This window comes from Mytilus edulis, chromosome 13, assembly GCF_963676685.1.
Source record: "Mytilus edulis chromosome 13, xbMytEdul2.2, whole genome shotgun sequence".
In the NCBI taxonomy this organism is placed as follows: domain Eukaryota; kingdom Metazoa; phylum Mollusca; class Bivalvia; order Mytilida; family Mytilidae; genus Mytilus; species Mytilus edulis.
Genome location: NC_092356.1, coordinates 41,009,915 through 41,024,920, shown reverse-complemented (window position 1 = coordinate 41,024,920; position 15,006 = coordinate 41,009,915). Strand labels below are relative to the sequence as shown.

General features: G+C 31.5%; 1 protein-coding gene across 2 annotated transcripts in view; it reads left to right on the top strand.

Annotated features, from left to right (window-relative positions):
- The window catches only part of LOC139501389 (uncharacterized), a 58,881-nt gene that overhangs the window by 1,546 nt on the left and 42,329 nt on the right, over window positions 1-15,006 (top strand). The window contains exons 2-3 of one of the 2 annotated variants that reach the window (XM_071290438.1): window positions 8,143-8,202; window positions 12,957-13,011. The gene's annotated coding sequence lies outside the window, so the exon portion shown is untranslated. The remainder of the gene's footprint in view (window positions 1-8,142; window positions 8,203-12,956; window positions 13,012-15,006) is intronic. The other variant, XM_071290439.1, reaches the window with a different exon arrangement.

Below are 15,006 nucleotides of genomic sequence, written 5' to 3'. Positions count from 1 at the left end.
ACAGACTATAGACAAAGCTTATTTATTTATTTATATTATTATTTATATTATTATTTATTGCCAGGTTTAACTTTTATCTTTCTTTATTAAACACAATAAACTTTATTTATAACCATGTGATAACTATTCTAAAATAAGGGGGTTGGTGGGGTTGTGGGGGGGGGGGGGGGGGGGGAGAGGTAAAATTAATATGTTATATATATATATATATTACTAGTCCAAATAATTATGACATTTTGGCAAGGCTCTTTTATTTATTTTCTGGGACGCCTTCCTACAACTTCGTAGGAAGGGGTCCCAGAAAAAAATTAAAATAGCCTTGCCAGTCGTCATAATTGTTTGGACTAATATATTACTGACAATTATTTTCCATATGCAGGAATATCAATAAAAGAATTAAGTATACACATGTAGGAGATTAAACCCAAAAATAGCCAACCCATCAATGCGGTTAGTGGAGCTGTTCGAGTCAGGAAGCTTCCTGGTACCGTTAATGTTATTGCTACCACTGGATCAAAGCTTCCGCTGGTGGACTGTTAGTCCCCGAGGGTATCACCACCCCAGTAGCCAGTACTTCAGTACTGGCATGAAAATACAGATTTTTTGTGTTATCAAAATTTGCTGTTACAAAATGTTAGAAATTATAATAAATTAAGGAATGTATCTCCCTCATGCAAAGCTCTGATTACTTTCACGGATTTGTCTATACTTTTTGGACCTTTTAGATTATAGCTCTTCATCTTTTATATAAGCTTTGGTTTTTCAAATATTTAGGCCAATTTATTGTCGAAATGCGCATCTCGTGCAGGAAAATTGGTACTGTTAATGTTATTCCTGACTGCCATTTATAGATTTAGCCATAGGCGTATCTAGGAGGGGCCTCCCCTTTTGTGGGAAAAAATTGGTTTATTATAGAGAATCACTGAAGCGTTTACTGGAGCAGCCCCCCCCCCGTTAGGTCAGTAATCGGACCCCCTCTTACAAAACTTCTGGATCCACCACTGTTAGTTTTGGGGGGCTGTTCAAAGTTAAAGGGTAAATTGATGTATAACTGCTTTTATCCTTGTCATTTAAACTCTTGTTGTTATTTTTTAATTGGCAATCATCATCCTTATTTTTATAATGAACTAGAAGAGTAGGTCACTTTTCAATCTTTCATGATGATAGGGTAGAGAAACTAAGATGAAATATATGACAAGGTTGCTGATTGAATCATGAATATCAGTAAATATTGCTTTTTCTCAGATGCACAGTAGAAATTTACATCAGAATACTGAGATATTTGTCAAAAGTAATATTTCTCAATGAACTACATTTTTTTGTACATGAAGTTAAGTCTGACAGTATAGTAAAATTATCTGTAAATTTTGTGTTAAAAAATATGAGGAAACATTTCTGATATTCCAAACAGGCAAAAAGAGTGAGGTACTAGATGTCTTGTCTGCTCATCTCTACCACAGGCAGATTGAAACCCTTATCCTGTTATATTTATGAATAGAAAAGTAGGCCAAAAAATAAACCTAATTAGATAAGGGCAGACAATCCTATAGCCAAAACTATTAAGAAAAATATCATGAAAATGATGAATAAACAACAGTTCACAAAACATTATACAACTGTATATGGAACTAAAGATTGAGCAACTCAAATCACAAAAAAAAAAGCATGAAATCATCAACTCAGGAAGGGTAGACAACTCTAGCTTCTCTAGAGCAACATGCAGTTCTATTTTTAATGAGAAAAAAAAAAAAAATTCTACAATTAAATTAGCATAATTGAACTTGTCAATCAACTCCTTATTAAATTTTGTACCAATTTAAGGTTTATTTGTTATTATGTTGAGTACTCAGTCAGAGGTCAAGCCTAAGGTCAAGAGTCTGGGCCGACATTTTGTCATTACTATACCAATAAAGTCCATTGAGCACATTTTATTCAAATTGGTTTAAATAGTAATTGTCATGTTTGAATACCATGAAAATAGGATGTCTTTAATTTATTTTCGTGGTCAGACAGAGGTAAATCTCAATCTGAGATCCAAGACTATATATTTATCAGTAAGACATAGAGTAAAGGCCTTTATATTACATGTCAAATTTGGTATAAAGAGAGGATGCATGGCTACTGTTGATTTTTCAAGTTCTATGCAACTTGATTCCCATTGCAAGAGAATTTTCCTATTTATTTATTATCATTAGGGTAAGGGTGAAATTTTTTATTAAGAACCCATGTAAAAAATATGTTACCTGATACAGACTGAACCCCATTGTTAAACTTTGAATTTACATATATATACTTCAAGGTTGATATTCCTAATTATCATGTAAGAAGTATAATAAATTTAAAGTAAGAGGCAGTTCTAGGAAACAAACTTAAATTATATATGGTCAGGGGATGAATCTGCTTTTCATGGTCTTAAGTACTGTACAGACTCAGTGGCGGATCAAGAATTGTTCATAAGTGGGGCCCACTGACTGCCTATGAAGGGGCCCTCTCCCGTCACGTTTCAGTGATTCCCTTTATAATCAACCAAATTTTTTCCAGAAAAGAGGGGGCCCTGCCCCCCCCCTAAATCTGCCTCTGAGACTAAAGCAATTCTAAGCTTTGATAAAATGTACCTACATGTATCACCAGCAAATCAAGTATTGTCAAGTTAAAGCTAAGTCCCACCAAGATTTAAAGTTGTGAACCCCTCTTCCCTCCTCCTCCTTCTTATCCTAAATTATAAGGAAATTTTATTAAATTTTATGTCTGGCCTTAATTCGTTACTAGTATTGTAGGTAGATAAAATCAAAGCTATTATTTTAGTAGTAAGAATAGTTAGAATAGTTGAAATTGAAGTGACTTATGTAAATGTTGATATCCTGCATTATCATGCTTTCCTTAACATTAGGTCAAATGACTGAAAGATCCCCCTCCTTTACTTTTGAAATTTAAACTTTTGCATACACCAATGACACCTTTATATATTGGTACAATGTATGAATTAGATACAGCAAGTCACACTTACACCTCCATGAATGTATCTGATGTCTTCATATCTGTAAAAGTATTTTTTGTCATTTGCACTTTTTAAATAATCAATGAATGATTAAGGTAACCAGCTTTCAGGGAACCAGTTATCTGATCTGTGATTTACATCTCTTTTCACTTATATCATCATCTCTCAATAAACTTTATTACCCTAAAAATTAATTAAAGGTTTTCTTGTTCTCTGATGAAAATTCATTACTTTGACTTGTGTTTGATGTTGGTAACATGTTACTGGAGCGTGAATTGTCAAGTTCCGCTGACTGCCTTCATGATTTGGTTGGCTAGGTAACATACACAGATGTCATAGCCATGAGCCAAGATGCATCCATCATTTCTCAGCTAATGGATTTTTCCTTCATTCTGTTTTATCTCAGTTCACTGACTTGTATATTTGCTCTTAATGACTTTGAAGTAATTACAGGTTTATTTTCTTGATTTCCAAGCTTTTTTTTCTGTAAAAACAACTAATCATTTGAATGAACTTGTATAAACACTGGTTAGATTTCTGAATTTTAAAATTTGCACTTTTTTGTCTATCATATACTGTAAATTCAGAAATTATTGCATGCCTTTATTATTTTGTTTTTGTCATTTTAGACTTAAATACGATTTTATTGTTTGTGATATTGAGAAAAATCCTGTTTAATTCATATAAAAAATTCCAAATGCGAGTTTAAATTATTGTGATTATAACCTTGTTGCATTATTTGCAATAATTTCTGAATTTTCAGTAGTCATTATTGTATCCATACTTGGTTATGTATCTTTGGTTCTTATATTTTTTAAATACATTTACATTTTAACCATAGGTGGTTAAAAGTTCTTAATTGCACTCTGTTCTGATACTAAATGCCCTTCACTTCCTGCCAATGTACTCTTAATTAAAGGTAAGCAAATAACAGGTACCGGGTAATTAATCATTGATACCTTACTCATGTTACTGACAGACGTCCATGAAATTTTCATCAATTTTGATCAGGAATTACAAAGTGGCCTTGAGGAGGATTAGCTAGGGTATTCAGGCTCTGACTTAAATCGTCTAAATTTTAATCCGAATCTCAACTTCAAAAGTTTATTATGGTATTTTGGGGTTTGGAGGGAAGGTATCTGAACCCCTCCCCCCCCCTCCCATACTATGGGTGTGAAAAATTAAAGAGCTGTTATGTTACCGATTTTTTTCTCGATGAAATTATGCTCTCTTGCTCAATATTAAAAGTTTCTAACAATATTTTTTGATGTAATGTTGGGGGGGGGGGGGGGCATCATCTGGCCCCCCCTCCCCTACTATGGGTGTAACAAATTTAAATGTTTTGCTGTGAAGACAGAATTTTCTGATAAAATTTTACTTTGTTGCTCAACATGTAATCAGTATCTTATTGACGCAGGTTTGCAATAATCATATGTACATCATTCAAATATACATGTAATGTACATGAATGAACTTGCGTCACATTTCTCTCAGCAACTGTGAATCAAACCTTCATAATAATTATTACTGTTTTACTGAACAATATTTGTAACATAAATAACCTTGAGGTCACTAAAAAAGACCACAATTTATATACATGACATAGGTAGACTTTGATAAGTTGGGAACAAGAACTTTTGAGGTATTAATATGCAGCTCAGTCCTTAAAAATCTAAAAGATTATTATACCACTGCAAAAAATTTATAAAAACACTTTTTTTTCTAATTATTTGTTTTTGGTTTGGTTGGGTTGTTGTCCCTTTGACACATTACCCATTTCCATTCCCAATTTTATAGAGTAGTTTGTTAATTTTTTATTAAATTAATGAATTTAACCAGATCATTATTGTAACTGTTTTGTTTTTTCAATATTTTGTTTTTGTCCTATTGTCAAGGTCATATATTAACCTGTGCATGGTGGGAAGCTGTCTCATTTGCAATCATTCCACATCTCCTTTGTATTCCAGTGTAATGACTTGAAGAAAATCACATAATATTAATTCTTGTATGCAGATGTATTCAGGTAGACATTATATTGGAGCATGTTCCGTGTGGTAATATAGAAATTATAGTTAAACTGTCATTACTTAAAAATTAGATTTTAATGGAAAGATTTATAGAAATTCTATTGAAGAGAATAATACCAATTTAATTTCAATATTTGAATGAATATGGAAAATGAAACACCTAGTATTGTATAAAATTTATGTAGATATTTTGCAATATGTTTCCTCTTTTTTTGATTAATCCTGTTGTAATACTAGCTGAAGCATATCTGATATAAAGTATGCGTCTGCATGACTTGGTTCATGAATTTTCATTAGACTTTAAAGCTTTGTTCTACGTTTTAAGGATCATTTATCCCGTAAATTACAATACTGAGAGCGCGGAGCGTGAAAATGTCAAAGGCTCTGGTATTCCGCATGGTTTGTTCTAGTAATGAACAAAATCATGTATTGTTATAAAAATTAATGCATATCAATATCTGGCGTGTTGTTATGGCTAATGAAGTCAGCCTTGGATCTTATTTTTCCAAATTAAAATATGTTTTCTGTACTGATGGCAGTGATTATTCACTTGGCCTGGAGGAGAAAATCAGTTGATATCACTTGTCAGTTTGTCATTAGCTCAGTTCTCCGTTATTAGAATATGAGAAGGGATTCATTCTGATTACAATCATCACAGATTGTAATTACTGAAGACATCATTTTGTAAAGAAAGCAACGATATTCAATGTTTGGAAATTTATTCAAACCAAAATGTTGAGCTTAAGTTCTTTTATGTTGGTCTTTGCCTATTTTCTTGGTGTTCAAAGGGAACTCTTAAGTCTATCCCTATTTTGTAGGGGTTTCAAAGGGAACTCTTTAGTCTATGCCTATTTTGTAGGGGTTTCAAAGGGAACTCTTTAGTCTATGCCTATTTTGTAGGGGGTTCAAAGGGAACTCTTAAGTCTATGCCTATTTTGTAGGGGTTTCAAAGGGAACTCTTTAGTCTATGCCTATTTTGTAGGGGTTTCAAAGGGAACTCTTTAGTCTATGCCTATTTTGTCAATCTAAGGGAACTCTTTAATCTATGCCTATTTTGTCAGGGTTCAAATGGAACTCTTTAGTCAATGCCTATTTTGTAGGGGTTTCAAAGGGAACTCTTCAGTATATGCCTATTTTGTCAGGGTTTCAAAGGGAACTCTTTAATCTATGTCTATTTTGTCAGGGTATCAACTGAAAGACAACTCTTAATCTATGCCTATTTTTCCGGGGTTCAAATGGAACTCTTTAGTCTATGCATATTTTGTCAGGGTTTCAAAGGGAACTATTTAGTCTATGCATATTTTGTCAGGGTTTCAAAGGGAACTCTTTAGTCTAATGTGCAATGTACTTGAATTAGAATAAAATTTAAAAAGTTAAAATTGTCACATATCCATAAAAATAAATTTTTTATCAACTTAAATTTGAAAATTGAAAAGCGTGTGTAAATCTTGCAACTTTTTTTTGTTAGTTTTCCAAGTATAAAAAATAGGAGAACATGGCAAAAAAATTGCAATGCTGCCAACATATATAGCTCCTTAATTTTAATATGTAATTGTGTGGTTGCTTGATGTGGATTAAATATTCTATTTAAGGGGACGACATATATAGATCATCTTAATGAATTCTTTACCATTAATAGCACTTAAAATTAACACTTTATTATCACTTTTATATAAACAATAGAAAAAACAAAGGATATGGGGTATCCTCCATTTCACAAAATCTTTACAAAATCAGCTGTTTACAACACACCTACAACTGAGAGACTCGTGTTCCTAACATAAATGTTATATTAACCATCCTTGCAAAATATATCACACATGATTGAAGCAAAGTTTTAGAAATGGAATTTTTCTAGTCTATTAAAACCTATTTTAAGAAAACTTTGTTTATAATAGATAAGGAATACTAAGTACATGAAGTACTGATCTTAGAGAACTGACCCAGCTATGAAATCTGGTAGATATAAAAATTAAATTGACCATCACAACACCTGTTTGTGATAACTACTTTTTTGCAAATGGTCAGTTGAATTCAAATTTTATATGAATATTATGATGCTAATCAAAGTAATAGTGAAAAAGGGAAAAGTCCACAATACACTATGAAGAAACAACAGCTAGGGAAACAAGGACTCACCTCCAAAACTGCCATTAACTGGGCATGCTTTTGAAAGGGAATAACTCAAAGGAGATCGGTAAAAGACACTTCTTACACCAAATTATACCCAAAATCATGAAATTCTCTTAACACTAACATTCAAATGAAAGTTGAAGTTTGAAATGGAAACACAGTTTTTCCTTTTAAAGAAAAGACCAGATTGTTTACTGACAGAAACAATATAGACTTTAAAATTACAATAGCACAAAATACAACTAACAAAAAAGCAACACAAATCCCTTAAAAAATTGCTTAGGGTTGAAATTAGGAAGGGATAGCAGTTCCTACTCCACTGCTAGAGGCACATATTGTGTTACTTATAGCATGTAAAAAGTGGCATATTGTGATGTGGCATATGTGTGGGTACAACAATCGTGACATATCTGTAGGCCATCTGAGACACTGATATCCCATAAGAGTCATTCAAATTATGATGAGATCCATAAAACTTTTTAAAGGTATGCCTCACTTCATATAAATTTGGAATAACTTGGATAACTTTTGCATCAGTGTGACCCAAAATATAAGGTTGATGGGATTGAAATGTAAAGTTCTAGTTGTGCTATTTTTTGCAAAATGTGTGCGACGCAGTTTTTTAAATTTGAAAAAAAAAGAAATGTGTTTAATTGGTCATACATAGTATTATGACATTAAGATATACTAGATAAAATATGTCTTAATATTTCCCCAAATTTAACATGCATAAGCATGCCTTTCAGTTTTACCCTTAAGAATGTTTAAATGTTATGACCTCATTGTATTTAAATTGGCAATACATATGTTGCAAGTGAAGTTTGAAATCGGATACGCACGATTGAACAAACAGTATAAATCATAAGTTACAGAATCTCTAATAAATGGGAATTATTTCTGCATGACTGCACACCTGGATAGAAAACATACAATAAGATGCCAAATTCTTAATTACCTTCAGTTTAAATGTTTGTTTATTTGCAGATAATAAGAGCATCTGTCTATAGGTAGATATAATGGAGTGTGAATTAAACAGAAATTAAGGTTAGTTTAAGGACATAAATTAGGCCAGAACATTAATTCAAGGATCTTTTGTCTTAGAAATCAGTATGTCAGTAATGTGTCTAAACTGAAATAATTGGCAAAAAATTTAAAAATATTAAAAAATTATTGTAAGAAAGACCCTTTAAGCTTTTTTGAAATTCACATTTGGCTGCTTATCAAGTAGGGATACAGTCTTGCCCAGTCTGGCACTAGGTAATTTTCTTTTGGGTGATGAAGATCTGTAAAAAGTAGATTTTTTTAACACCTATAAAAAATGTCATAGCATGCAGGAAATAGGGATGCCTATATTCTGCTGAGGTGGTATGAATGGCATGATTCTTATTTGTATAAAGCTTCTTTTTTTTTTTTTATCTCAGAAGTACAAAATTTAGAAGAGCTAGATAGTTACCATATCTTATATACAGATACCTTATGGTCAAAAGTTTCTGTCTGGCATGTGTCCATTGTCCTTGGCCTCATTTTCATTGTTCAGTGTCCTTGACCTCATTTTCATGGTTCATTGACTGCTTGATAAAACTAATTTTATATCACATGATTTTTTTTCTGTGATTTTTGAGAAATATGAACAGCAAAATACTTATTTTTTAGACAATTATATGGTATAAGGTATACATATCAGTCAGATAAGGTTCACCTGACTTTTTTCCTTATTTCTTTTTCTCAGATGCTATAGGTTAACTATTTTTTATTAGCTCACCTGACCTAAAGGGCCAAGTGAGCTTTTCTCATCACTTGGCGTCCGGCGTCGTCAGGCGTCCGTCATCGTTAACTTTTACAAAAATCTTCTCTTGAAACTACTGGGCCAATTGGAACCAAACTTGGCCACAATCATTATAGGGGTATCTTGTTTAAAAATTGTGTGGCGTGACCCGGGCAACCAACCAAGATGGCCACCATGGCTAAAAAAAGAACATAGGGTAAAATGTAGATTTTTACTTATAACTCTGAAACCAAAGCATCTAGAGCAAATCTGACGGGGGTAAAATTGTTTATCAAGTCAAGATCTATCTGCTCTTAAATTTTCAGATAAATCAGACAACAGGTTGTTGGATTGCTGCCCCTGAATTGGTAATTTTTAAGAGAATTTTATAGTTTTTATACGACTGCAAAAATTTTAATTTTTCGTCGTATATTGCTATCACGTTGGCGTCGTCGTCGTCTTGCGTCGTCGTTTTATAGATAGAGATAAACTGTATAAACAGCAATAATGTTCATCAAAGTAAGATCTACAAATAAGTCATTATGACCAAAATTGTAAATTGACCCCTTAAGGAGTTATTGCCCTTTATAGTCAATTTTTTACAATTTTCATAAATTTTGTAAATTTTTGTAAAATTTTTACAAAATATTTTCTACTAATGGGTCAAGTTCATTAGAGATAGAGATAATTATAAGCAGCAAGAATGTTCAGTTATGCAAGAACTTCAAACACATCACCATCACCAAAACACAATTTTGTCATGAATCCATGTGTGTCCTTTGTTTAAAATGCACATAGAACAAGGTAAGCGACACAGACACAGGCTCTTAAGAGCCTCTAGTTGTAAAATGTACCAGTCTGTCTGACATTTGATAATTTTTCATGGCTCATTAGTAATGTTATGTTACTTTGTTACTTAAAGTAAAACCTAAATATCAAAGATTTTCAACTTAAAAAAGTAAGGCATAAATTGGAGAATATGCACATTTGTTAAGAATTTTGCAGTGCATTTATGATTTCAGAATTGACCATTTAACATGTTTAAGTCCTAGTCAAGGATATTTGTTTTTATCTCGTTAGAATTATTTCACATTTGTCATTTCAAGACCCTTTTGTAGCTAACTATGTGGTATATTGGTTTTGCTCTTCATTGAGGGCTGAAAGGTGACCTTTAGTTTCTAATTTCTACGTCATTCGGTCTCTAGTGGAGGTTGTCTCATTTGCATCATATCATATCTTATTTTCTTATATTTTTGATAACAACACATTATTGTGAATAGTATTGGAAAGTAGGATTGAGTGAGATACATGAAATTATTTTTTTAGCATTCATTTTCTTTTTCTGAAGTTATGAATCACGCTGTGATTATATGCTAAAAGCCTTGGTTCATCTAATTAAGATAATTTGCCAATGACATCTCCTACCTGAAAAAAAAATAATAGAAAAAATGATGGCTTCTTCCAAGGGAGTAATAACTCCACTTAATGTTTTCATGCAAGGAACATTTATGTTTGTTGGATTTGTTTGCTCTATACAATGTTATAATCCATGAAGAATCTTGAACACAAATCCATTTAATGGAATAGGTCATGTTATTTTTTAAATAATTATTTTCATATTTTATAGAATGATTTTCAAAATTGTACTGTAAATTCAGAAATTATTGCGTGCATTTATTATTGCAAATTTTGTCATTTTAGACTAAAATGTGATTTTAACTTTTGCCATATTGAAAAAAATCCTGTTTAATTCATATAAAAAATTTCAAAATGCGAGTTTAAATTCTTGTGATTATAACCCTGCGCATTTTTCGCAATAATAAAACAATCGCAATAATTTCTGAATTTACAGTAGTTTCTATGAAAATATCTTACTATGAGATTTGATTAATACTTACAAATGTAGTATATTTATGACACTAGGTGATAATTTATCAATGCATGGTCAGAACCTTGTAAATGGAAGAAAATTTACACTTAAAGGTTTAAAGGAGTGCACATTTATTTCAAGCTTGTTTGTATAAAACTGTCAAGATTAAGAAGGCCAGTTGGTCAGTACTAGATATATACTGACGTCTTGTTATTTTAGAATGATGAAGTCCAGCAAATTGGTTCATCTGCAGCGGAGCAGGCATTAAATGTTACCCTTATCCCTCCGTATGACATCCCAAATTTAGTTTCCCTTCTCAAACTTCAGTTTGCCTCTACCAAATGTTAAAGAACCTATATATAAAGCTTATAACCACAAAACACAGATCAAGTTTGAATTTGGTTTGAGTCGCTTTTACCATTCTTGAGTTATGTCCCTTTATAATATTATATGCAAGTGGGGGCATCATGTCTGTTCCATGGACACATTCTCCATTTAGTTATGCTATACATTAATTACACATTATTTATCTTTAAAAACTTAAAAAGTTATTTCTAAGTCAGTTTTATTTTACATTCAAAACAGCAATAAAATTTTGAAATTGGGACATTATTTTATACAACAATATATGTTGAAAATAAAATATCTGAAAAGGTGACGGTGAAACTCTCAATGAAGATATTCATTCAATGAAAAATACAGCTTAAAATTCACAAAAAAACTAACTTTTATTTACAATTTGCTTTAACTGTATTGATTATCAGTACGTAACTACCAAATCCGTGCCTGAAACTCCCGGAGATAAAATCTTTTTACCAGTTCCCGGCTACATTACATTTCACACTTTCTGGACAACAAGCAATTGACTTTTTTAATCAAGAAAGGTTAGATGGAGCTTGAAATTAACCCATCAGAGAGATTGCTGAAGCTGGATGGTTTTCCATGAGGTCGATCATGTGTAACTTCCGTGCTGAATCAGGATGCACAGCTGTGGAAAAATGATTTTTTGGATGAATATACATAAGGACCAAAAAAAAGAATAATTGAAGCTTGTTATTGAATATTTGTATTTAACAAGGGTTAGTTGGTAACAGATTTTTGCATTTGATTTTTAAGTTGACTGAACTATTTTGTTTTATCTTTAATAGGAATCATTTAGTACTAAAATACTCACAGTTTTGACCGCAATGTCACTAATGATTTTCCCTGTTTGTTTGATCACTTGTGTTAAGGTCATTTGAAAAAAAACTTGAATATACAAAGATGAACCTTTAACAATAAAGAAACATTTTTTACATAACTGTCCATAGAATTTCTATCTCCAATTTTAAATGTAAAAATGCTATCTATATAGAGCTGTTTGTAGAAATACCATCTACAATGTTGAATACAGAAATACCACATTCAGTGCTTGTAGTAGAAATACCATCTACAATGTTAAATACAGAAATACCATATTCAGTGCTTGTAGTAAAAATATCCATCTACAATGTTGAATACAAAAATATCATATTCAGTACTTGTAGTAGAAATACTGCGTCTACTATAATGTATGTAGAAATACCATCTACAATGTTGAATACAAAAATATCATATTCAGTACTTGTAGTAGAAATACCGCGTCTACTATAATGTATGTAGAAATACCATCTACAATGTTGAATACAAAAATATCATATTCAGTACTTGTAGTAGAAATACCGCGTCTACTATAATGTATGTAGAAATACCCTCTACAATGTTGAATACAAAAATACCATATTCAGTACTTGTAGTAGAAATACCATCTGCAATGTTAAATACAGAAATACCATATTCAGTGCTTCTAGTAGAAATACTGCATCTACTATAATGTATGTAGAAATACCATCTACAATGTTAAATGTAGTGGTGTTTCCTAGACATGCCATCTTCCAAATAATACATAGAAATACCATCTACAACATTGAACATATAAGGCTAGAAATAATATGCTCACTAAAATAACTTGTCATTATTCATTATAAATAGATCTAAAGTAACATGTAAGAACAGTTTGGTGGAAATTTTATTAAATGCGTATGAAAAGCATCAGTTAATCTTTCATTGTACTTGATTGTTGAAGATGATCACATTTTTTTCTGAATTTACAACAAAACTTGATATTTTCTTTTTACATTTCAGAATATAATATGCTATGCAAAGAAAAGCTTGAGGCTGACAATAACTATATTAAAAGGTAAGTTGAAAAATTGTTTCATGCCAAGCTGAATGACATTTGCTTTATCCTGTGGATGGACAGATAATACATAGCTTGAATATAGAATGATTTACCTATCGATAAAAACACATATGTATTCAAACCATGAAACAAAAAATTGATATAATGATACTTCCATATAAGTTATTATGTGGAGTAACATAACTTGTGTTCTGATGTTTCTATCGTGTGTAACTACTCATATCTCTACATATATACAAATAAGGAGTTGTGTTATGATTGCCAACAAGATAACTATAATTGACAAGAGACCAAATGATGTGGAGTTAAGTATTTTGGGGTACACAGAACATGGAAATGTGGTATTTACAATGTAGATAGCTGCATAGTATGCTATGGACACATATTCTCGTTTATAAGCAGTATATGCGCCCCCCCCCCCCCCATCCCCCCTCCAAAAAAAATCAGAAAATATCCAACAAATAGTACTACACTCTAGTGACTCTACACATCCACTGCAGCTGTATGAAAGAGACTTTCCTTTACACTCGGTATTGTTTTGAATATGCATGAAATACTTGCCACTGGACATTAAGAAAACATCTATAAGTCATACTAGTTATGGTCTAGCAGAGTTGGTAAGACAGACTAAATCATTTATATAACATCACTGGAAGGTATATTTAATTTTTTATGACTAGAAATAAATGCGAGCTAGTTAAAAAAATTAGATTCATAGTTCTAATACTGGTGTTTATAATGATAAAGGCTATTAAGACAAACCAAAAAAATAATGATGAGATTAAACAATATATATATTTGAATAAATACACCGAGGGTGAAATTGATTGTGTAAATTTTTGTGCCTATGCCTTTAAATATTAATGGTATCAATCTTTCATTTTGTTGGCGGTTAATTGGATGTGTAAGGTGTTGATTTGGACAGGCAATGGTCTTAATTTGTCAATGAAGATTTTTTGCTTATTGATTATTTGTGGAAAGATAATGTGAAAAAAGTCTGGAAAAAATGAAATTGTGTCCAGTTTCACCAGTTTGATAATTCTAGAAAAGATTTAACTGATTTGTAGTTATATTGGACATGATGTGTAATGAAATTCAGAATACTGTCATTTTAGGTTCTGATGTATAAAAAGTTTAAGCAAAGAAGCTGAAATTTGAATATGAAACAGCAAATGGGGGGAGGGGGGGATGTATGGTGGTGGGATGGAATGTCGCACTGAAAGTGTTTTTATTAAATTTTGAGAACTTCACAAATCAGTACACACATTAACTTCCTTTTTCTCATACCAAAGGAATCCATCATTACATTGAATTTTTTTTAATTTTATTATAGTATCTATAAAGAATCTGAAAAATAATTTAAATTTTTATATTAATAAAAGTTAATTTGGAATTCTTTATGCATATCCATATTAAACATTTGAATTTTTCAGATTTTAATTTTAGATTAAAGAGTTTTCCTCTTATATTGTCATATATATGGTAATAAGAAATTGGTCCTTCAGAATTTCTGAGAAGTGTACAAATGATTAGATAATCCAATATTCTAACTGTAAATTTAATATTTTTAATATAACATTTAATTGTTTGTGACAAGAAATGCAGGTCCAGACAAACTTTTTGTCTTATTCTCCCAGCACTGAACATTTAAAAGTATGAATAGTGATTGATAAAGAGGTCATTTCAGGGTACGTAAATATGAAAAGTTGTTAAATATTTAAAGCATCACCCAAGCAGTTCTATATTCAAGGTAATTGGTCATGAAACTGATTTGGTGATAATCTATGTGATAATTAAGATTATTGACTGTTTTATAGGTCAATAAAGCCTTTTAGTAGGGATTGATTATTTCCTTATACATAAACTAATGAGATTTGGTCACATTTTGTTTGATGGCTTTATGAAGGGGTTCAGGTATATTGATTAAATTTTTTACCTGGTTCTATCCAGGTGTGTAGTTAATCAAGATAACTTCACGGTTACTAAAGCATG